Source organism: Anabas testudineus, chromosome 5 (assembly GCF_900324465.2).
Source record: "Anabas testudineus chromosome 5, fAnaTes1.2, whole genome shotgun sequence".
Taxonomy (NCBI): Eukaryota; Metazoa; Chordata; class Actinopteri; order Anabantiformes; family Anabantidae; genus Anabas; species Anabas testudineus.
The window spans coordinates 15,634,016-15,659,040 of NC_046614.1; the positions used below are offsets into that span (position 1 = coordinate 15,634,016).

Sequence of the window (25,025 nt, forward strand, 5' to 3'; positions counted from 1 at the left end):
AGTCGATTAAATGAATTAGCCAATTAGCTACAAAGCCCTACTAAGTCTGATGTAGTAGATTGCATTAGATGTAGGTGCTCAGTGTATGTATATAAGTTAACTCTTGGTGGTCTTGATGTCCGTGTTTTCATTTACACCAAATGCTCAATATGAATGGAGGTAGCAAAAAGGTGGAAACAGGCAGAGCCTTCTTGTGGCTGCTGGAGGTGAGCTGACAGAGGCAAGGGTTGATGAAAGGCACTCAGTCTGCAACACGGAGACACATGCCATTTGACCCTCAACGCTAATGATCCAGCTGCTCCATAATCTGCAGGGCCAACAGGGTGTCTTAATTAGAGAACCTTGGACTGTGGCAGGAATGATGAAGCGCAACACAGCCAGGCAGTAATGTGGCCCCCCTGCTGCCTTCATTACCCTGCCAGGCTGTGGGACAGTCAGAACAGGGACAAGTCCCAGCCTGCTGCCTTGTCGAGGAGACCTGTCTGATTATGTTCGCCAATAGGTCGGGGGGGTAGGCAAAGGAGGAGTGAGGAGGCGGGGAAGATGAAAAGAAAAGCCAGGGGAGATGGAGCAATAGGGGAGGGTGTGAACAACACAACCATGCTGACATCAGACCTCGCAGAGAGTGCCAACAGCATCTACAGTACACTGAAGAGGTCTGAGAGTTCAGGCTCTATGATTACTGTAACTCCACACACATGGAGCTGCTTTGATCTGGTTCTAGGAAAATTGGGTTCTGTCAGTGTTAGCGTAAAAAAAAAAAAAAAAAAAATCTCTCTCTCTCTCCCCCTCTCTCTATTTTAATTTGTTTTTACAATGGAGTATTTTCTAGGGCTGAGAGGGAGAAATGGATGGTCAAATTCATTCTCTATTCAACACTCAAAGTTTCTTTATCCTCTAGGGATTAATGGCAGATTTAGGTTTGAATGAAAAATTGAAAGAGTTTTTTGAAACATCTTCATTTACCAAGTTCTTGACAGGATTTATCAACGTTCCTGCTGCCAAAAGAGCACTGACAGCAAATCAGTGACTCGGTTTTGTGTCTCAGCTACTAAGTCTGAAGTGGCTCAATCAAATTGACAGCATGGTTATTATACATGTGCCAGAGTCTCTTTTATTCAAGAATTCCCAATGAGGCAACACGCTGCTTAACAACCAAGGATTACTTAACACAACAGATTACGTCAACATCATCATGTTAGGCAACTACGTACTGCAACGCTTGTCAGCAACTGCGTCACAAAATGAGTGCTGTTCCCCATCTCCACTATTGCAAAATTGATGCCTGTACTTAGCAAGCACTAAAACATTTTACTACGCCTAACAATGCCTTGCCTAGGATTTAATTATTTTTTTACATGTGATTCTGCAACAATGAAAGGCACTTCGGTGTCTTTCACAACAACAACTTGGATATATGCCGCTGCTTAATTTTCTATTCTAATTTAGAAAGTACAGATGTTTTATAAATGTGGTCATGTTAGGATGTAAAATTCTGTAAAAAGGCCAGTATAATTCTGTGTATTCATATGTAAATAATTGTAATCTTAACTTGTCTGTGGTTGTACTAGGCAGCTTGAAGGTGTAAAATTGTGTCAATGTTATCATGTGGTCAATGTGGAAAAAATGCTAGTTACAAATAATCACAGTCAATCATGTCCAAGTTCTCACACGGTTCAAATCTCTAAATATAGTTAACTATACTAAAATGTTGATTATTAAATGTAACATATTCTTTAAATAATGAACATGTCTTGTTAATTATATGTTGGATATTATTATTATACCTGTGCACTTTTACACGTACTTGCTACGTCACTGGCACATTACTTGCTTTACAACATACCACAGCAAAAAGAACCTGGCAGTAATTATACTGTTGTACATTTAATTATTATATTGTTTCATCTATAATTTACAGTGAATAATCAATTGGCCAGCAGTCGTCTCCCTAAATATAGCACACAGGTGCAGCATGCAATTTGTACTTACTAAATTTGTCTGCTTTAGTAAAACTGAGGGAAAATGCAGTGATAATGCTCCGAAGGCTACTGTCTGGCATCACAATGTAATCAAAGATGAAAATACAGATGTTTCTTAAGGGGTTCTGGTAAGGGAAGAAGAGAGTGCTATTAGCTAAGTGGGACATAAACCCAAATGAGTCACTGATTATGTGGCGGATCAGTCAAAGTCTCTCAAAGATGTAATAAAAATAAACTGTGTATTGCTGCAAATACTATTTCTTTAATATCACTGTATATGTTTTTAATGTTTAGTGCATTGTTCTGAGCTGCTAAATTTGTTTTTCCGCATTCTACAATATACTAATACAATCATCTTGCAAACACTTGATACTTGTTAATGCAGGTAATTCATCTTTTCAAATGTGACCTATTTTGCTTTTAAAACATAAGCAATAGTACATATTATCTAAAAGCACTAAAATGAGTTATGTGAAGCCAAGATACATTAAACTCAATATGAATCCATTATTACTCCATAATTGCATGAGCTATGTTAAAGTCACCTTTAATATCAAATATACTGTCAGTAATTCTTGTAGCTACAATACCTAGAATTACTACTTATATATGTATTATTTTTAGATGACTTCACATGCAACCTCCTTCCTAATGAATGAAACTTAAACACATTCTGCAAAGAGAGAGGAAACTACTGACTGAAGCAGAAGTACAGGGGCCAATGAAGGGAAGTAGGTAAAACAAAAATGTGAATGTGAATAAAAGTGGTCTCACTATTTAGTTACTAAGACTTCCCAATCAAGGCAAGGAAGGTAAGAACAGAAATCAAGTTGCAGTACATTCACTTTAGGGAGTAGACACCCCAAAGTATTAGTTAAATATTAATCAAGGATAAGAAACCAAAACAAATGGTATACACAGTTAATGTTTATATCTGCCTTTTCTGCCTAATGTAATTTCATTAAACCTAAACCAATTTAAACCCTAAATTAATTTGCTTTTTTACTAACCACATTCTTATCAGTTTAACTGCATGCTGAATCTGAAGAAAAACTGAAAATGCAGGGTTGGATGCAGAGTAACCCATTGCTACCAAAGACAGAAATGGCTAAATTAGCAGAGCAAATTCAGAGCAAATGAGGCACTTGGGGGAGGAAATGTTCAAGATAAAACTAAAAGGCTTTTCAATACAACAAATATTATAGCTTAGTCTGCATCACAGTGGGCTCTATATTCTTGTTTTGAGTGGACTTAATGTAACTTAGGTGTAATGTTGATTCTGTAGAGGGTACAAATATCCTGTAAAACTCAACAAAACATTTAACAAATACTTTTTTTAATGCGTTTAACAGATATAACCACAATCTTTAAAGTAAAGCTTTAATCAAATAAAGCTTTTAATCTGGTTTTAATCTAACCATGTTTAGTGGTAACAACTGACTTGCCAATGTGGTTATTTCCAGATTAACAAGGCTCAAAATTGACCAGACTGCACTCAATGACATGATTCTCATCTTCTCTACAATAGTAGAGAACGGGTCTTTCAATGACCAGACATAGCATTTAACATCAAAGATTTACACCAGTGATGGATTAATACCTTTACCAATCCTGTTTTATTCAGACACTGACCTGACCTGAAGTGTGACATCTTAAATATGTATCATCCATCCATCCATTATCTTAACTGCTTGTCCTCTCAAGGGGCACAGGAGTGCTAGAGCCCGTCACTAAGCAAGAGGTGGGGTACAACCTGGACAGGTCATCAGTCTATCACGGGGGTCAATATAAAGAGACAGACAAACATTCACACACACATATTCACACCTATAGGCAATTTAGACAATTAACCTAACATATATATCTTTGGGCGGTGGGAGAAAGGCAGCGTACCCGGAGGGAACCCAAACTGCCGCGACAACATGAAAATTCCTCATGGAAAGGCACCCAGCTGACCCATGAAACCAATATTATGATTTGTTCCTTTGTTATTCATTACTCCTAAGATGGTACAAAGATTTTATAGATAAAAAAAACAATACAATGCACAGCTTCTTAAACATATTCAGGTCATGTTAAAAAAGAAGGAAAAAGGCAGGTGGCGGTTTTAATCAAAATCAGGAAGAAGCATGAATGACATAGAAACAACCACTAATAAATAAAAATGAAAAAATAAAATAAGTAGCAATTTAATGCTAATTGCCTATATGTGTTGCAGTTTGCAATTTTGAATCAGTTTTTATCTCACGTGTCTATGACGACAGGTACAATACTTTCACAAAAAGATGAAAAATATTAACCTAGCTGCCTACCTACAACAATTTCCTTTAAAATACCTGTGTACTCCTGTCATCATTTCCTCTCTGTAGAAAGAGTGGGCTACTCAGCTCACATTCTCACTCCCACTAGCAGACACAAGACTGTTGATACGTACCAGACCAGTGCTCTCCTGCAATCTGCAATTTCCGCGATTAATCCGCTTTTACTGCAGTCATGCATCCGCCACGGGTAACCCTCCAACAGCATGTGTCTGCTACATGCACAACCATTAACATGTGCGATGACTTTACTGCCGTATAGGCTACCTCAGGGCTGTAGACATGATGAATGCTGCGTTAAAAAACAATGTCACTAGGATTCAAACGGGCCATAATAAATATTTACACCACTGATTGTTTAATGCTGAGAGAGAGACAGAGACAGAGAGAGCAAGGGAGAGAGAAGTGTGATGGTAACTTGGCAAAAGGGAGGGGAATCGCTAAGCATGCTCCCTCTGTTATGCCTGAAGATTTGGCATATGCACTCACAACAACAACAGTGATGTAACCTGGTAACAAGGCTTTGGCATCTTTACTCTCGACCGAAACCCAGGTCATACCTTCCATATCAACGGCTTTATATGCAGCGTGGGAGAAGCCCTTGTTTTCCTAGCGATTGCAATAGGGATAAACAGGCAGAGGCGGGAACCCTGCTCACCTGCCTTTCAGTCAAAGGGAGACTCCTCACTTTTTCCAGCCCTCAAGGCAAAGGACTTAAGGAGTTATTTTTGAGCCCTCTCAAACTAAAATAGCAGTGTGGCTGAGTATTGTGACTGCACGGGAGCTCTGTAATCATGCAGCGAACTACCCTAAGCCTCATCTTCATTAAAAAACAAAAAAGTTGGTAACGGCAATGCCAAGGCAACAGCTTTTAATGTCAGTCTTCCTTCTCAATTAAAGGCTTAATGGTTCCGCTGAAACCACCCCCAGGAAGAAAGCATTAATAACCCAGTCTTTACTTGCATTTTTAGGATGTGTCAATTATCACTTCACGACTCACGAGGCTGAGCACATTGTTCAGCTTACTGCAGCCTACAGCAGAGCCAGGCACCAACCAGGGTCTCCTCAGTGATGACAAAATGTGCAAAATGTTTTACAGTACAATCTATGTGTCAGTGTTATTAGTGGGCTATGTTGTGATAAAGTTGTTTTATTAAGATTCAGGCAAGCAGACCTCTCTGCTGCGCTCTCAAAAAAGAAAATGGTATACATGCTCTTTCTGCTCCCCTACTCCCTCAATCCCACTTCGCCTGTGGTTGAACAAATCAAGTCCATAATTATTCTGCCAATCAATCTGGAGCGCAACTGTGGCTGTGGGGCAGTTAAATGCTGAGGAGAGAGAGTTGTCAACAAAGCAAAGCTAAACCCCGAGTTCCTTTAAACCCACTGAACCTTAAAAAGGCAAGAGAGACACCTCTGTCTTATTAGTCAGTGCCAAACAAAAGGAAGCATTCTTAGTATGTGGTAAAGAGAAAAGCATCCAGCTGCTGCAGACATACAGAAAGACAGGCAGGCAGGCAGACCAGGCAGAGGGACAGAGGATCAGAGTAGCTGAAGATCTGGGACTTGGCTGTGGATCAACGGAATAGCTTCAGGCAGTCTGGAGAGGCCACAAAGTGAGCAACAGGGTTTGTGAACCCTGAATGCAGACACCAAAACCAACAAACCAAAGGAGACATATATGGATGCACCAGTGTTAGATATTAGAGAGATGTTCTCAGTAGTCAACCACTTTCCATGTTAATGTGGGTTTGGAGGGGTGGATGTACATATACAGTAGATAAAACAGTCTGAAATAGAGAGAGGTCTAGGCAGATGAAAGCGGCACACACAAGTCCTCAGTTCATTGTGCAATCTGCAGGTCAATACAAAAAAGAAACAAACATAAAACAATTGTAATTGAATAAGTCTTTCCACTGAATCACAGGAGTGATCAGAAGAGGTTTGTCTCTCTGTCCCTAACAGCTTGCCTGGGAGGTGGCCTTTGTTTTGAATGTGGCTAGGGTGTCCTGACACTGACCATGCGAACCCAATTACCCAGGTCCCACAGCCTGGGGGCCTGCATTAACACACTCCCCCTGGGAGGGTGACTCTATGCCAGCCTGGCAGCCAGCAAGATCCTGCTGCTGAATCACAAATAGACCACTTAAGGCACTGGCAGGCCAAGCATTTTGGTGGCAATGTAGTCGCCAGATCCGGTTCAATGTCGATGTTAAATATTGAGCCAGTCTCTGAGGCGATCAGTGACATAAGGGGAGCTTGAGTGATACTGCCAGGAAGTTATTCACTCAAATTCACAGCCAGCAAAACCATAGTCCAAATCAGCTATTCAGTAGTTTATTGGACAACAACAACAACAAAAACAAAAAAAAACAGTGTGAGGTAGAGCTGAAGGAATTAATCACTCATTTGATTAACTGATCGACAACGTTAACCTAAAATTATTTTGACAATCAACTCATTCATATTATAATGATCAACTAAATAATCAACTGGCTTTTAGATGTTGGGCTACTTAATGTAAATGTGGGCTTAGGTGGTACTAAATGGGGTTGTCCTTAGGTTTGACATTTTAGACAACATGACTAATCGTTTAACTGAAAGAATATTACAGTACACAGATTAATCAACAATAGAAACAGTTGTCTCTTATGTCCTTGTCTGAACCCTGAGTGATAGGCTTGTTTAAATATCTCTAATGTGTTGAGAATGACAAAGGATTAGGATAAGGTGGAATGAATAGTTCATAATTAACTGCTTGCATCAACACAGTTTTTCATCATCTTATTGAACTCACAAATAAGACAGTTAAATGTGTCCCCATCACCTCTCTCTGTAAGAGCTTCATTTTTAAGTGCAACAGAGGCGTGTTGAAAAGAAACCATGCCAGAATTACCCAAGCGTGATTTAAAGGAATTACCTAGGTAGGCGATGCATGTTTGGAGAATGCTACACAGAACAAGAACCAGGTCATGAATTTCAAATTTTGACAGTGGATCAGCATTGGCAGCTCTGCAGCTGAGAGAAGGAGCTGTAACACCGGTTACACTGAGACAGAGCACTCGCTTTCAAACCCAGAAAGTACAAAGTAAAAACAAAATTCAAACAGTTAAAATTGCTTGAGGTTTGGTAGATTTGTTAGATGTTCCTCTCACGCAAAGCCTAAGTTGTCTTCATTTAGGATAGCACTAGAGCTGCAGTTATAATTAAAACCATTTTGCCTTTTAATCAATATTCAATCTCTCAGAAATAATTAACAGCATATTAAAGAGTTTACTGCCTGACAGAGCTGGATGCCTCTACATCATTAAGCTGTTGAAGCGCTGCTCTTTGACTCCTCATGTCCCATCTCACTGGTTTACTGCGCCTCCGTACAGGCTCTTTAAAATGCTCCTGGAGTCATACTGTACCTGCAGATAATAACACAGCCCACTGATAACATGCACTGTGGATACTCTCCCACTCTCACTGAGACATGACTTTTAACACGAAACACTGGGAGCTACATGAGTGAGCATGTACATGACAAATGCAAGTCTTATTTCAGTCAACCGAATACAAAAGATTCACAGGAAATCAAAACAATCTGTGATCAAAGTTTTCCACGCATATTGCTGAGGGGCGGCCACCTGCTATAAATCCATGCCCTTTCCCCCTGAGAGATAATACAGCCTGTACTGGCCGTTGCTCAACAACAGCAAAGAGCATATTAGCGTAATTAGAAGTCACAGGTCAGTAGATTCATGTTGTCTTGGTGCTACATCTTCTGCTTTACTAAGACTTTGTTGGCAAAGAGACAACACTCTAGTGTCAGGTTTTAATCACTCTGCGAAACACATTATTCGTAGGTCACTCACATCAACAGTCCATTTGTACATACAACCACATGTACAACACCAAGCTAAATGGAAAACAGGCCAAGTGACCAGTCATCAAAATACATCACATATCTGAAGAGACGTGCAGATGCAGAACATTTACTACAGACTCAGTCTTGTTGCAGAATACAGTATGAAAGCACTCCAATCAGCTGTTGAATTTAACCAGCACTGTCTTACGTCACCAGGAATTGTCTGTGTTTATACAAGCTAATAAATTCCTTGGGCATTCTCCAGATGACTTCCATGGTAATTTAGGGGCAGCTTGGTTTTCGTCTAATGTTGATTAAGGAGAGCAGAGTCTAACATGAGACTGAGACTGTGAACAGTGCTGTATGAGAGACTAAGAATTTATTTTTCCACATGCAACGGACAGCTGTCAGTGCCTTTACCTGTTCTCTTTACCTTGCTCCGTTCCAGATAATTTCAATTAATTTGGTTTCCTGGAGACAATGTTGCTATTTATCTGGGCGTGGATGAGTGGGGAAGGTAGCAGCAGTCATTGTTGGTTTAAGCTCTGCAGTCAAAATACCTCCTGACAAAAAATGGTTTCATCAGTGTTAGGTTACTGCCTTTAAGAGCTACAATAGGTAATCACAAAACCAGAAGATAAACCATAATAAACAGCAGACACGTGAGTTAAACCAAGCCAAAATGTTTGCATTTCCACTTCTCAACTAAGAAGACAAGTTTTGATGGTAATACAAAAATAGTCATCAGGTGCCTCTGCAGAAAGGCTTATACGCAAAGGATGGATTTGTAACTAGGATTATTTGGTCTCACAACGCGTGCAGCAGTCTGATACAGCAAAGAAACAAAGATAAATGAAGATCATGACTAGTTTGAGCTCGATATGTGTCCGTTACTACAATTTATTTGAAATCTGAAAATACGCATCCTTTATCATGAGTTTGTCTAACTGAAGAAGAATTATTTTTAGGATGTTGACAAAAATTTGTTTTAGAGTTTTATATTCACAGCTGACAATACTGCTACAGAACAACTAACATTACTATATAAAATAGAGTAAAATAATAGCAATGCATCTACAGACTATCTTCCATTAATCTTTTCATCTTTACAACATTATAAAAAAAATTCTTTTGATTAACCAATAACTGAGTTATAGTTCCCACTTTTTCAGATATGGCTTTTTGCATTTGATAAGAGTCGATCACATAGACTTATTAATAAACAGCACTAATTTTAGCACAAGGAAAACTAGTGCACTAAAAATTAATTTTTATATGAAGCTATCTGCAAGTTGAGTCATAGTAACTGGACGTGTTTACATTCAAGAAAGTAGTCAAGTTGCCATGACTCAACTTCTAGATAACTGGATGTGGATGACTGAGAATCTTCATCAATGTTTTGTAAAGGTGTCTTATATTCCCAGAACAGACATGCTGAAAGATTGCATGAGGGTTAATCAAAATTATTTTATGCATTCGTGGACATCGTAAAAATTATAATGTGAATTTAGAAGCTTCTTATGTTAAAGAAAAAAAGTTGCCATTCAGCAAGACTTAATGTAGCACCAACTGTACTGGTGTGAAACATGTAAACCGTGCGTAGATTCTTGAAAATCACTGCAAAAGCCAAAGACCTTAAATAACAAATGTAATCAAGCTCCAAATTTCACTATTTCACAGTGATGCTTGGTAACCAAACTAGTTTAACGCTGACCAGTAAATTCAAGTAAGAACGAGCAATAGTCAACATGTTAGTCAGTGATGAGTAAAGATCACATCTGCTTCAACATCCTAAGGAACTCCAATGACATCCCCACCCAGCACTCCCTATGATAACTCAGTCCGTCAGAAACAGAGGAACTCCCTTAAGTGTGAAAAAAGTAGTCAGACAATAATCTGACCGTGTTGTCAGACAGGAGTCAGCAGCAGACAGAGAGACTGTAGTCCTATTGTGAAATTGACCGTGGTGTTTCCAACAGGGAACTCAAATTTCAGAGGAGGAAGGTGAAGAAGATGTGTGGGCAGCTGACATTTTATTCTGCTCTTTAGTGAAATATTCACCATGAAGGGTCAACAGCCCCTGACAGTTTGTGAAATAGTGTGTTTTTAACATTGCTGAAGTCAGTTAATATCAAATACATAAAATCAGTTTCAGTTTATTGTCCAGATTGTGGGATACTGTCTTACCTCCTATGGCACTAAGGCTGCAAGTATAGGTTATTTTCATTAATCAATCTGCAGCTAACCGATTACTCTTTATATGTGGACAAAATGTCCTACTGTCCAGCCTTCAGAAATTTTGTGTCTGGTCATAAATTCGAAACCCCAAAACGTTTAAGCACCCTAGATGCAAATCCTTACGTCTGAGAAGCTGAAAACTCCAAATTATTAGTTTTTTTGTTTGAATAACAACAAAACCAATTAACTTGTCTTCCAAATAGTTCTTGTTTATTTTAATCATTGCACCTCTATGTCACAGCTGTTTTTTCCACTTGAAAATGCGGTATATATTAACTTTTGTTGTAGTGACCTTTTGATTCCACCTGCATATAAGCTTCAGGAACTTCAGGAACAAACCTCTACGATCCCACAAAGTCTCTCTCTGCTCAAAACCAAAACTATCAGCATGGAGTTTGCAGTTTTAAAATCTGCTCTTCCAGTTAAACACACACTAAGACAACAACTGTATAAAGCATTTGTTCAGACAGGAAAACAGCATTAGTTGTCAGCTGCATCAATAGTAGTGCTTTTAATGTTATTGATCAACAGTTATGTAGCTGAGTAAATCCTCTATATTTTGGAGATGGATGCCTAGCCTTTCTGGTATTTTCTTGTTCCACCTCTGTGCACCTCCTTTGAAACATATGTCAAACAGTGCATTACAAGAAACGGCACAACCTGTCTGTTGTTGTCTCAGGTGAATGTTTGTAATCCTTTATCAGTCTAATTTGCCTAATCTTCATATTTATTAAATATGATGGAAAATACACTACAGGATACTCTATTTCCCCGAGTTAATTCCTGGCTTTAATTCAAAAATACTTCCCCCGTGCATAGTTTAAGATCCAGTGACATATTTTAGGTCTCAGCTTATGTGAAGTGGCAGTTAACCTCCCATCGATCTGTAGAGCTCATCAAAAGTCTTGAGTGCTTTACATTATTGGATGCAGACAGAGGCCAATGCATCCCAACATTAGCTGGGGATTTATTTCTTTATGAGTGAATAAAATCACTATAAGTATCGGACGACACACACAAGCCTAACAGGGTTTACAGCACACTTCATCGACTGAAGCCTAGATGGCAGTTGATATATTTCTGCTGCATGTCAGTCAACTCACCCACAGCATTGCGTCTCGCCATCATCATAAATCATCAGATATAGTTACCAGTTTACGGACAGTTAGTGTTATCCCTTTTATAACAACATACTGTCACACAAAATGTTTTGCTGCAGTGTGTTAACATGTTACCTCTTTGTAGGAAATTGTAAGGCTCCCAACAATCACAAATCTTGGCATTACATCAACAACAAGTATTTTAGGCTGCTAAACTTTCAGCAGACTCCATACAAAAGCCTCATTATATTTGCTAACAGTGATGATACACTGGTGTTTCTTTTTTTTCACACCACATCATGCTGGTGTAAAAGATAAGGCTAATTAACGTGGCACCATTTGCATCTTTACCTCTGTGTTTCAACAGTGAAGGGAAGAGAGCAGCCACAGCGGGCTAATGAATGTTTGATTTGAGAGGGAAGACTTCCTGTCACTTTCAATGCTCCTGACATAACCCTCTCCTAAACCCCTTAAATTCTCATGCTCTGCTATCTGGCATGGCTTTCAGCGTCTCACCTTTTTCCTACACTTTCTCTTTCTCCACTTTAAATTCCTGATCCCCCCCACGCCCTCCACACGCCCCACACCCCACCACCACCACCACACAGGCTGCGCTCATTACAGCGGATTTGCATGTCTGCTCCAGAGCAGTATGAGACGAGATGAAACAGAACTCCCAGTGGCTGCCTCTGCAGAGCTTCACTCATCTGACAGAAAGAGTTCCACTTTGGGCCCCAGACACAGCCAGCAAACAAATGCAGACTTCTTAAAGGGGCCATATGTGTACACACACACAAACAAATACAGAGACACTCCCCAAGACAGAATTTACGTTGCACAGTTTTCAGTTTAAATATATCTATATGCAGGAAATAAATTGAAAAACAGAAGCCTGCCTTCCAGCACATTGCTTCTCTCTTTGCACATTACCAATCAAGCTTGCTCAGCTGAGAAGGATGAGGCCATGAGTGGAGTTACTGTGCCACCCATCTCCATTCCGACTAAGAGATCAGACACCTAAAACCAACAATACTTCGTCATCATCGTCTTTTTTATATGTTTATGTCTCAAATGTCTTTTAAATATTATTGCAGCCAATTTGTGAGAGAGCTACAAGCTAGAATACAACTTCCATCTTTCTTTATAGTTGAATTATAAACAAATAATAAAAAAATAATGACTTTTAACAGAGCCTGTCGCAAGTTTTCAATAACTACTCAGACTGTAATGAATAACCAAGCAAGTGAGTTATCAATCAACTGAGAATTAACCTTTATCAGGCTAGGCCTGTTTTGGCCATTTCGACAAAACCTGACTGTATTGCTCTACGTGCTTGTTTTTATGTTACACTATCTTGAACTAGTCATGTGTTTTAAACACACTGGTGTGACAGACTTCTAAGGTTGACTGCCAACCTTTTTTATTCATTCAAGTAATTTCTTATTGTTTTTATTACTTGTTTCTCATTGTTGCTGTATGGACAAAATAAGAAACGACTCATGTTGCCATGAAATAAACATTTGTTTGGTTAATCTTTTAATCAAATATGCATACGTATTATTGAGCAATGAGTAAATGTCATATTTTGCTAAAAATATATCCAGCCACGAAATAAGAAAAAAAAAGTCCATGTTTCATTTTTGGTCTCCTTTAAATGAGGTGCTTTTGTTCAGGATGACTCATTTGGTGAAAGTGGTGCATCATGTGCCATGCAATATGAGTCACTAAGAAAGAGAAGGGCAGAGAGACCTATAATGTGCAAAATCCTGACCTGTGTTGTTCTCCACTGACCATGAACCTCACTGGTAAGCCTCAATGACCTGCAAACTATGAAGTATAAAAGTTCAAAAATGTAATAGTTGAAAAGACGATAATACATTCTGTTGCTATGAGCCATTTCAAATATATTTATTGCATCATATCAACGAGGAAAATCCTAGTCACTCCTCAGTCTCTGACGCATAAGTACAAGTATAGGGCTTACTAAGCAGATAAAAAAAAATAAAGAGAAATTAAAATGAGAACTTGAACATTATTTTAGTTACAAGACTTTCAGATCCATATTCTCAGAAAATTAGGATGAGAATAGTTAATATATATTGAACTAAATCTGCCCAAAATCTGTCCATTAGAGCAACCTACAAAGTTTATGAGCTCTTCCATTACAACACTGCATCACTGATTAATTTACTGTAGCATGAGACAACTGTGAAACCGCAGGACATAAATGACAAAATACGCCGCTAAATTTCAGAAATTATTATTCAGTGTTTCACCATGAACACCTTTTTTTTTTTTAGCAGAGATTGCGCAGTCTCAAAGTAAAGGTGGTGACAGCGGTGGTTGGAGCAGTGTTGACGTCATAAGAACCCCGCTGTCACCACAACAACACAGATCCTACAACCAAACATGAAACTCTTCAAGTTCAAATGAACCCTAACCCACTCACAGAGCCTTAATTTCTGAAATGATGAGAAAGAAAAAAAGTTAAACTTTCTTACCAAGCAGAAGTAAAAAACCTTAGCCATTTTTCTGATGCAAGTCACAAGATACAAGATTATAGTTTTAATATTGTTAACTGCAGCTATTGATTATTTTAGTAACAGACTATTATTGATTATTCTATGCTTAATCGAGTAATCAGATAAGCCGTACATACACAAAAGAAAAAGTAAAATTCCTAAAATGAACAACTTATTAGACCTACTTGTTTTCTTTTTAGAAAAAGCTACAATTCTTTGGCTTAAACTACAGACCGTAATGCTGTGCACAGACAAATCTAATTCAGATCATTTAAGGCCAGTGTGGAAGAAAGCACAAAAATGCTAATAATACATAAATAATGCCTTTAAGCTGTGCAACTTTACCGCTTAGAATGACATTTTTCAAACTAACTAGGCAAAAACGAGTGGAGAGGAAGGTTGGAACAAGAGTCTGGAGTCCAATAGGTATTTGGTGTTCAATTTTGATATACGGTATGTAAATTGTGTAGTCCATTTCCCCGCTTGGGAGCCTGACAGCTCTCTTACTACACAAAGTGAACATGGAAAAAAACTGGTCTACCACGGTGGCACAATTAGCATGAATGGAAATGGAGCAGTAGACCGCCACAACGCAACACAAACGTCCACTCTGGCCAACTTACATTTTAGAAGCAAAGGAGTGACCAATACCCTAAACAGTGGCTCTGTGTACTAGTGGTAGCCAGCCACTTAAACCACATTTGTTCCAAAGGCTGCTACAATGTGAACAAGACGAGAAGTTCGCTTTGAATGTGGACAAATTAATCTTTCTGGCACAAAACAGGAAGAGTGAAGAGAGTGAGTTTAAGGCTTAGTGAGCCAGCTATGCAATTATGATTTATTTGGTAGACGGCAGCAACTTCAATTTCATTTATGAAAATGCATATGCTGCTTATAAAAACTAAGCTCAACATTAAACACTTTTCATCCTCCTCTTTCTCCATCACTTCCACTGAAACTAATTTCAAAATAAAAGTGCTCCAGGTTAAGTAACAAACTTCTGTACTTGAGAAGTGTAGTAAAAATAAAGTGTAGTTCTTATTTATGTTGTACTTCCAGATCGTAAGCTTTCATGACGATATGTTGCATGTATGTCGCTGTCACGTTAGCAGGACAGAGAACCAACTTTGAGACACGCTACAGTGCATGTGGTGGAATTACAAGCATTGATTGGAGTGGCAGCAAGCAGCTTCCCTAACCATAGTCTTAATGCGTTGCAGCCAGCACCAGTGGAACTGAAGAGTAACTATGCACATCATGCGTGAAAGAAATTTGCCCAGACAGAATCAGATGATTCAGACTGGTCACCAGTCATGGCCATCCATTATCTTAACCCACAACAGATCAGAAATTGCTGCAATTTATAAATTAATTAGCTGCAATGTTTTTTACAGCTCAAGAAGTAGGGAAAATGTGAGAAAGTCTTGTATCTTGATAAATATCTCTAATTTAGGAATTAGATTAGGATTGAAATATAGCTGTTTAATTCTCCATTTTGTTGGTCTCTGTCAAGTGCAACAAATAACCACTGTAATGTCCTTTTCCAAATGTGTCTCCAAAGCCTGAAACAAACCAGAAAAATCAGATGATGAGTTGGCTGCAGATATTATTCTAGTAAAAAAGTGCCATTATATCTATGCTGTATAGAGTTGTATTGAATCTAAATAAATGACTCAAAAGAATGTGTGCTTCTGTGACAAATATTCTGTGGTGGCATAGTATCTATACCACTTTATAAAAGGAACCTTGAGGACTCACTAAAATAACAACATCTGATAAAACCAAAATCCAAATAACTTCGTGGTCAAAGTGGTTCAGCACTGGGACCAGAATGAAGCATGAAGCATGACAAAACTCATTGAAGAATAGACCAGAAAAAAAAGAGGCAGTCATTTTGAATGACTAAATAGGGATTATCTGGCATAAACCCAAGCAGCAATCAGTATTAACCAAAGACTTGATAATTTGTTCCTCTCCAATTACAGTCACTTTTGTCTGAGAATAATTTTGACTTTCTTTCACTGGACTCACGCAAAAAGGCAGAAATCCGAGTACTGTGCAGTGCCTGCTGAACTTAACTGGAGTGTGGCTTGGCTGTACAGTGCACATTAAGTCATTAAAGTCCCCATGCTCGCAGGCCCTCCCTAACCCCCCACTGTACACATCAGTAACCCCCCAGCAATAAGCCTTTCAGACCAAATGCTGCTGTGCCTTTTGCATCTTAATAAGAGGAGGGAAACTAGAAGGGAAGTGAAGGCATGGCAGTCTTTTAGAGGAAGCCGAATAAATGACTGAACACACACCCTGGGGCGGGCATGCCGGGGGGTTTCCAGGAGGTCGGCGCAAGCAGGGCCAATCGTGTCAAGACGAAGGCGGCAGAGTAAAACAAAACTGACATATCAAAGCAGCCAAGCCTTGTTGAAGCGAAAAGAGCAGCCAAGACACTGCATTCAACTGCACAGCTTGTTTCTGCTTCAATGAGAGACAACACAACCAAAAAAATGGCAATAAGTGATTAAAGTGGAAATTCCATTTACTGCAAAAACAAAAACCAGCTTAAACCATCAAACTATCTGAGCGAGCCCATGACCCTTGATCCCATCCTCGTTCTCTTTTAAGATGTAGGCAAACTCTAAAGCAGGAGTTTCTGTATCAAAGCCTTATCTGCCATCCAAATAATATTTAAAAGCAACTGTTTAAACTTTACCTCGACAGTAAAGCAAAACTCTATCATTACTAAAACAAACTGACTAGGCCTTGAGGCGACTTTCACTGATTCATGTAGATACAGCAAATGTTTTGTCTACATGTAGAAACCATAATCCCTGACAACCTGGATAAACTGGGAATGTGCAATATGAAAGTACACAGGATTATGAGAGCACTTAAATGAGTTATATTATTAAACTGGCTTGATGAGAGCCAATGTGGTCTTAAACTCAGTTTGCTTCTAATGAGATTTCAAAGTTCAACTGTTTACTCCATATCTTCTTTCCTTGTGATAATGAAGGGAATCCTCTGTGGTGGCTGCCATGCTGACACAGCCTTTAGGTGCTTAAATCCGAAAAATGGGTGCATTAAGTGCATTTTAATTGACTTACATTTACTCAGTGTATTGTCTTGCAAATAAAAAAGATCTTCTGGCACTCCTAGAAGACTTAAAAAGTAGGTCATTCAGTCTCCTGTGAGTCATAGATTTTGGCAGGGGACCAAGAAGAGCAGGTATGAGAGAGCAGAAGCCGGAGCTAAGAGGGGCCTAATGGTATACTGACACTATTTCATCAATATTATAAATATAATCAAGTTTACTTATAACTCTGTGCATTTCGTGGCATAATGTGATATTAGCAAAATTGGAAGCAGACATTTGGGGAATTAAAACCAGCAAACTGGAGTGTTAACACACTTAACTGTATCATAAATTTACCCACAAAATAATATTGTAGTCTGGCCTCCTGAGGAAGCCTGGTAAGCCTAGTAGCCTAGTAACTACATGCAAACTCCTCTGCAGTGTTTTCATCTCACCAAATAAATTTCCTTAAGTAAAGCAGACAGAGAATTTCTGAGATTGCAGGTGCAGGCTCGTTCCTCTCCAGAGCCAAGGCCCCGGGTTTTCCTCCCAGGGCGACAGCACCTTGGCAGAGTGGCTGACTTGTGGGGTCAGTGCTGGGCCTGAGATTTCCAAACAGTTACTTTTTGAAGGTGGTGACTCAGCCTGGTCAAATCCGTCAGTCACACAGCCGCCTTGGGAGGACCACATTTTTAGGAGGTGCTGATGTGCACATCTCAGGGCCAATGACCAAGATACTGATACCTTCTTAATGACATTGGGCAACTGGCGCAGATCACGTCGCCTCAGCCATTGAGCCCCTCCTCCAGCAAACCTCTCCGCCCTCTCATTCATCCACCCTGAGGGAGAGGCATGCAGGCCAGAGGAAGTATGACTCATCTTAGTAACAAGATGCATTCTTCAGAATTCTCTACAGACGTGTTGTTTGCTAAGTGAAGAGCACAGGAGAGTATGGCGCAGAGAGAGATAAAAAAAAACAAAAAAACAAAAGGACACAAAATGAAACAATAACTAAGAGACAGACTACGTGTGAGAGCAAGAACAAGGGATAGGGTGGGAATAATGGGGCAAGAGCGAGTCATCACTTGTGTGGGTTTCCTGATGCACACAGATCAACATTTCCTCCAAGTCCACAGAGAGAATCCTTGGCCCCTATTAGGGGTTTTCTGAATCACGGACAGAGAATCCAAGCACTACAACTAAGGCTAATCCATTAGGTTTCACACAGAAAAAGTAACAAATGACAACAACAGAGTGGGGTTTCGACATGCAATTCTGCTGAGTGAGCAGAGGATAATGAGGTGCGGGCAAGGATATGAAGAAGAAAAGTGTTAAATCAACAGGTCCAACAGATCCACTATAGTTCCTTCCCAACCAACACCACATCTGCAAAACCTGGCACTTTTTTGATCTGGCACTTGTCTCTACAGATCATGAGTCTTATACACCACAACACACACAGTCTCCAACTTCTACAGTACATTTAGCTATTTCTGGACCGGTCCACATTTCACATTGTCTGAAATTACAAAACAAACAGACATGCTACACACAACCTTCAGCTCTCATCAACCAACACATGGCTGCAGAAATGTGCGTGTCTTGTGATTTGATGATAAATGATCAGTCCCCTGCTGGTTTTATTGTCAGCAGGGGATGATCTTGAGTGATGTGGCAATAAACCACATTCTCAAGACACTGCTATTTAATATGTCATAACTAGGCTTAGGACTGTGGACTTAATTAAACTTGACCCTCTCTGACTTGTCAGACTGACATTCAAACATGAGACAACCCTTCATTGCTAGTATATTGCTGCACAGTGAACACAGAGCATGCAGCAATGCACCAATAAACCTATAACGGCTGAAATAATTATAACAAAAAAAAAAAAAACTAATAGAATTTGCTTCACCTGTGGTCTAGTTTTGTAATGCTCTTTGTGGCTAACAAGACAACTCTAACACCTCTTAGATTCAAGACTGTCCACAGTGTGCATGGTTTACCTATGCTTGTGCGCATGCACCAACCTCCACTTTAAAGAACACCATAGTATCACCTCTAAATTGCAGTGTCATGCATGCAGTCTACAGAAGCAAGCAGAAGGTAACATCTGGGAATATCATGTTATTAAACTGTCATTTCTTGAAGAGATTTTAGTACAGGAGCAGCTGCCCACATTTGTATGATCTGTCATAAATGACAGCGCTGTGGCTGCTCATATGCAGGCAAACCAGCTTGGTTTACCTTCCATTCTCAGTTTTAAAATTTCCCTGTTCAAAACAGACAGAACAGTCCATCTCTTCTTTAATAAAACTGCCTCTGTCATGTTACCAGGAAGTGAATTGCTGTAGTAGCCAGTGCAATAATTAAAGCAGATACAAAACACTATAATGAAAACCCTGTTCTTACTACTTAATCTGTGTCAGTTTAGCAAGCTCTTCATGCTGCACATAGCGTGACGGTAAGAGTAAGAATCATGTAAGTATATCAGGTACTCCTACTGAGAAGAGAACAAAAAAGCTTAATAGAAATACACTTTTACTGAGGGCTTATCAGAACGCAAGCACAAAGCATACAATATGATGAATTATTAAATTATTCAAAGCACTGAAAAGTCAGGCCAGTTTTATCAATTTAGGACTTGGCTATTCATTAGCACTCGTATAAGTAAAATCTCAAATGACACAGCTACTACATGAGTTGCATTTACTTTGAAATCTTTTGTTGTATGTGTCATTAAGCACCACATTAACACCCTTTTCATGGAGTTGATTTGTAGGCCCGATTTAGTTTGCACATTTAGAGCATTACAACCACCTACCGCATAATCTATTTTTACATAAACACTTCTGTTCATGCACCACATCCAGTTCCTTGTCTTGAACTTAATGTTAAAAGATAAGATCAAAATTAACATTTATAATACACTTGCCACAAAATGTATTAGTCTTTTTGCTGCCACAATGCTGGAATGAGTCACAGAAACCACCAACCCCCACCCCTTTCTCCTCCACTTTCTAAACTTACCCAGCAAACTCTAGTGTGGGTAGTTACAGTGGTTCCCCTGTAGAGAGAGGGGCCCTGATTACCCAGCCTGGGGAAATAAGTTGCTAAACATTTTCAGATAAAACATGTATCTGAGCAAATGTGCAGATAATATTGGGCAACGAACCAGCTGAATTAAACATCACTTGCTTCCCTCACCGATTCAGGTCCAACTTCAACTCAGGACATGAATCGAAGCCTATAGGACTAGTTCACTGACAGATTCAACTCAATAGTTGAGAGGAGGTGGGATGAGGAAAACTAGGCGCTGTATTGCTGGATGAATAAAAAATGAAAGTGTAGTGCTTCAGTAAATTCACTCTCTCTATCCCATGAGGAGGGTGGGTGGTGAAGGGGTGGGGGCGACGGTGGAGTAGAGGCTCGTTTGAAAACTGAACCAGTGCTGCATTCCCACATCCACCCATATCCAGCAAGGGGCTCTTTAAAAATTCATTAATTTACAGCAAAAATAGATTAAAGCACCCAACTGAGCAAAACTCAAAATTTGGCTCCTGAATAACATTAATGATAAAACATCCCCCTCAAGCCCAGGGGGCTTTGCCTGAAGAAACAGTGCTGGCTTTTTTCACCTTACTGCATCTTGAGAATAATTTATTTTCAATCATTACTAAAATAATGCATTTCTAATTGTCATTTTTAATTACGCTTTTCTTCAGATGAGAAGAAAAAAAAAAAAAAAACAGCTGAGCAAAAACCTGTAAAACTAATTAAAATCCATCCGAGGATCTGCCATTCCCATGATGCCATGCCAATGTCATTCTATTCACCATTTGATATCTCAGCTACAGAGACTCAATGACAGCTGCTCCAGGCCTCCAAAAATGCCTAGAACTGCAGTTATAGTAATTGCTCTGGCCAGCTCTAAATGAGGTTCACTTAAGTGCAATTATCCCCCTCTGATCTCTCACATAAAGAGACTTCTTTAACGTGAAGAAGTGGGCTCACACAATGTGACTGCAAACAAGATTCAAATTGGAATCAGGGAGGCATTTCCAGCAGATGAATGGCTTCATAGCTCATCTGCATTCTAGTGATGCAGAGCGTCGCTAATGAAGACTGAGCCAGTCCCTTCTCACCACCACAGCTTCCATGAGAGCAAGACTTCACACTGGATATAAGCAGACTACAGTGAGAAATGTGCAACAAAACTGTCCAGTCATTAGGCCTGAGCCACATTTGAGGACAGTGTAGTCTCCATGCCAAGTAAACAGCTGTTGAGAACAAAAGGGAAATACTGCTTTTTGTGTGCTCACCCAAGGTGAAAAACCTACTGAAGGACAAGATGATGGGCGATGAAGTGAAGAGGAAGAAACTCCAACCTCAAATAACTTCACATTCCAGAGCATAGAGTAACTGAAGCAAGCCAACTTTGGATTCAGACCAAAAATCTGTCATTGTAAAAATACTAAGCAGAGGCCTTTGACCAACACCATCGCCAGTACACCATGCCAAAAAAATATATCACGCGTGCTCGTGAATAAATTGCATCTGCCAATCGGCATAACACAATAGGTTTTCAGCCTGAGGGGGGAGATGTAGTGGTCTAATAGGGGTTACTACAGAGGGTACCTGTTGGGTGCTGTCCAACTACACGGGGTGGTGAGGGGGGGCTGCGATGGGCATTCATGTTGCCACAGGCTCAACTACCACCAGGAGTCTGATAACTGCATCTCACGGACAGCCATTTGAATAATCACTTCAACAAGGGGAGAAATTAAAAAGCCTCTCAGAGAGACGGGGCTAGGCACTGGGCCACATACTGAATTCCAAATAAGGTGCTGGTATTCAAAAAGTAGAAACCCGTTCACTCTATTATACTAGCTTGCTGACCCTTGACATCTATCCAAATTAACCCCATATCATGTCATTATTCTATGTCATCTATTAATTTATACACCATGGCCCCAAGCTCAACATCATTTTTAGCACACACATATTTACATACAAGAATACGTATATGAAACTAAGTATTTTCTCCTCAGAGACGGCGGATGATTGTGTTACCAGTACTTCACACACACACACCCCCCCCACACGTGTGTGCATGCAGAACACTGGTAGATTTCAGATAAGTAGGTGTCGTGTTTTTAAATCATTAGGCAATAGACTTTTAAAAGATCACTGCAGGCTAAAACCACCATTAAAGAAAAGCTGTATCACACACTCTCATTCACACTTTTAAATGGTTACTGTGAGAATAAACAGTAACCAATAAACAGATGTCGTCTTCTCTAGACTTTCTTCACAGCTACACAGCACATTCATCAAAACCCCGAGGTTGTTTTAAAAAGAGATCATTAAGAAGTCACTACCTTTGCTCGGTGTGATTTGAGGTCAGGGAGCAAATAACAAATAGTTGTTGCATTACTAAGAATGTCTGCACTTAGCATGCATAAAGCAGGATTTACCTCTGAGCCTGCACAGTATTTTCAGTCATAAACACATATACAGAATAAACCAGCTGCATTTGATGGATGTAACAGTACTGCTGTGCGAATTTCACTATGTGTGTGCCGTGATTCATGTTTCTGCACACAATAAAAAGCGATCTATGTCGTTTCTTTAGCAATGAGCCAGCAACCTGCCACAAAATGTCACTTTTGCTGTCTATGTCAATTATTCCAGTGCTGTATTTCACATAGCTGTTTCAACTGACAAATGTTTTCGTACGTAAAAGCAACACTCCTCCTAAAGACTGAATTTCATGAATGGTAGTAAAAATTAAAGTGATTGTAGTGGAGGGGTTTTTCTGTCATACATCGTGCTTGAGCACTGAAATAAAATCCGATTTTAATCTGCACGCGGAGACCGTTTAGTATCATTTCTTAAAACTAGAACAACGGCAAGTTCAGTAGCATGATAATTCACACAATAAGATGTAGTGACAAAATTCCCCACACTTCCCTACTCATTTCTAGACAATATACTAAACTACTCAGGCTCTGCTTACCTGGATGTAGTAACAACCAAACTTAAAAACCATGTGTCTTCTACAGCTTCATGCACCGATAGCCTCAATCCAGACAGCATGCTGTAGGCCTGCTATTTAAAGGATGGGTGATTAAGAAGCAAACCAGGTCTGACCTTTGATTGTGGGTACTGACTAACGCTATGGGCATTTTGTTAGATGAAGCATAAGGTCTGGCAGGGTTGGGGGGAATTTATAATGTTTTCTTTTAGTCATAAATTCAACCTTTAATGCTGACTTTATGGCAAAATAAACTTAAGCATTAAAGTATATAATAATCAGGTAGTAACTTGCACCTCATTGCACCTCTGCCATTAAAATAACACCCTTCATTGATAAAACTTGCACAACTTGGCAGCGAGCAAATTAAGAGTTCAGTCATCCATCCTCTAATAAAGGCCGTGAGGATAAGGCAAGGACACTGTTTTGTATACAGCTGCACGCAAATCCCACAGATGTTTAGTTTAATGTTGTAGCATTAACTAGTCAGTGTCTGCCATGTGCGATCTCACAGCAACTGGTGAAAGGCTAAAAGAAGAAGCAGCATCAAAAACACAGGACGAAATATTTAACTACAAAACCGTGTGTGCCATCTCAGGGCAATCAACAAGGGCACGCCACCAGAGGCAAGAGACAGATTAAACCGAGTGGTACAAAATTCACAAGAAACAAGCTTTGCACTTGTTGATTATCCAGCCACGGGATAAAACCTGCGCTCTGTCAAACAGGTCAACCAGCTTTATATACGAGGATGATTTTTATTTTCTGAAAGAATTTATTAGCCGCCAGAGAAACAGACGATTGACAGACGAGAAAACACACTGCAACAGCTGTGAGTCAAATACCATCAGAGCACGCAGGAAAGCCAAATGACACTGGGCTCTCTCAGTGTGTGTGTGTGTGTGTGTGTGTGTGTGTCTCACACACTCACACACACACACTTAATGCTGAACACACAGCGTCTCACATACCAAACAGCTAGCTAACGATAGCTGTTGGAGGGCTGGGGTAGGTCATTATATCCACCTAATGCGAGGAAAACACGCACACATACACACCTAATGCTGACCCAGTGGAGAGCACCGACAATTATCAGCTAAAGTTAGCTGGCTACCAAAACTGGCTAGCTAGCTGTCAAAGTTGCCCTGTCAGTTGTCACCGGTTGCACAGCGGTGCTAGCAGGCTAACGCAAGAGCTGTCAACTTGGAGAGTTACAGCAACACAGCCGGGGTGTACTAACACTGACCACAGGGAAACACCGCCTGGCTCTCCGAGAAAACGGTGTCCCCGCCGCAGCGAGCGGAAAGCCGTGTGTCAGGGCCTGTGCGCCGGGCTCAGTCCCCACAACTTCACTGCAGCTCACTTCCCCGTTAAAGTCGTCCATTTCGTGGGCCTTAGTTCAACTTCCATGCCCGTGTAGCTCACTTACTCTGGATGAAAGCTGCTGTGACGGTGGCTCTCTGTAATCCTCACGGTAGTTTCAGAGTAACTGCCCCCTCCCCTTCCTTCCACCTCCTCTTCTTCACCTAGCGAGAGTCCCCCAGGAGTGTCCTGTGCTCTTGACGGTATCGTCCTGTGCAAACAGCCGCCGTAGCTGTAGCTTCGCCGGTGTACCCGCGGTGCCGTGGCGTCCCTCCTCAGCTTCTCTCCGCCTTCTCCCGTTCGCCTTTCTCTCGGCGAGCCAACATCCGGGACTCTCCCCCGTTCGGGTTAAGTGCCCGGAACTACTTTCACATACGGCTACGCGCACGGAGGTTTTTCTGTCGCTCTCAACAGTGCTGCCGCCACAGAAACTAGCGCGGTCAAAGGCACAAGCCCGCGGTGGAAACAGCAGTGGGTGCACCCACACGGCATCTTATCAATCGCTTGATCGATAGGTTAGGGGTTACATAGAGAGCATTGGAGGTG

The 25,025-nt window shown here is 40.3% G+C and overlaps 1 protein-coding gene across 1 annotated transcript in view; it reads right to left on the reverse strand.

Annotated features, from left to right (window-relative positions):
- foxj3 (forkhead box J3) overlaps positions 1–24,782 on the reverse strand; it is a 69,670-nt gene extending 44,888 nt beyond the window's left edge. Inside the window, exon 1 of the mRNA XM_026348201.1 lies at positions 24,547–24,782. The gene's annotated coding sequence lies outside the window, so the exon portion shown is untranslated. The remainder of the gene's footprint in view (positions 1–24,546) is intronic.
- Between the last annotated feature and the right edge of the window lie 243 nt (positions 24,783–25,025).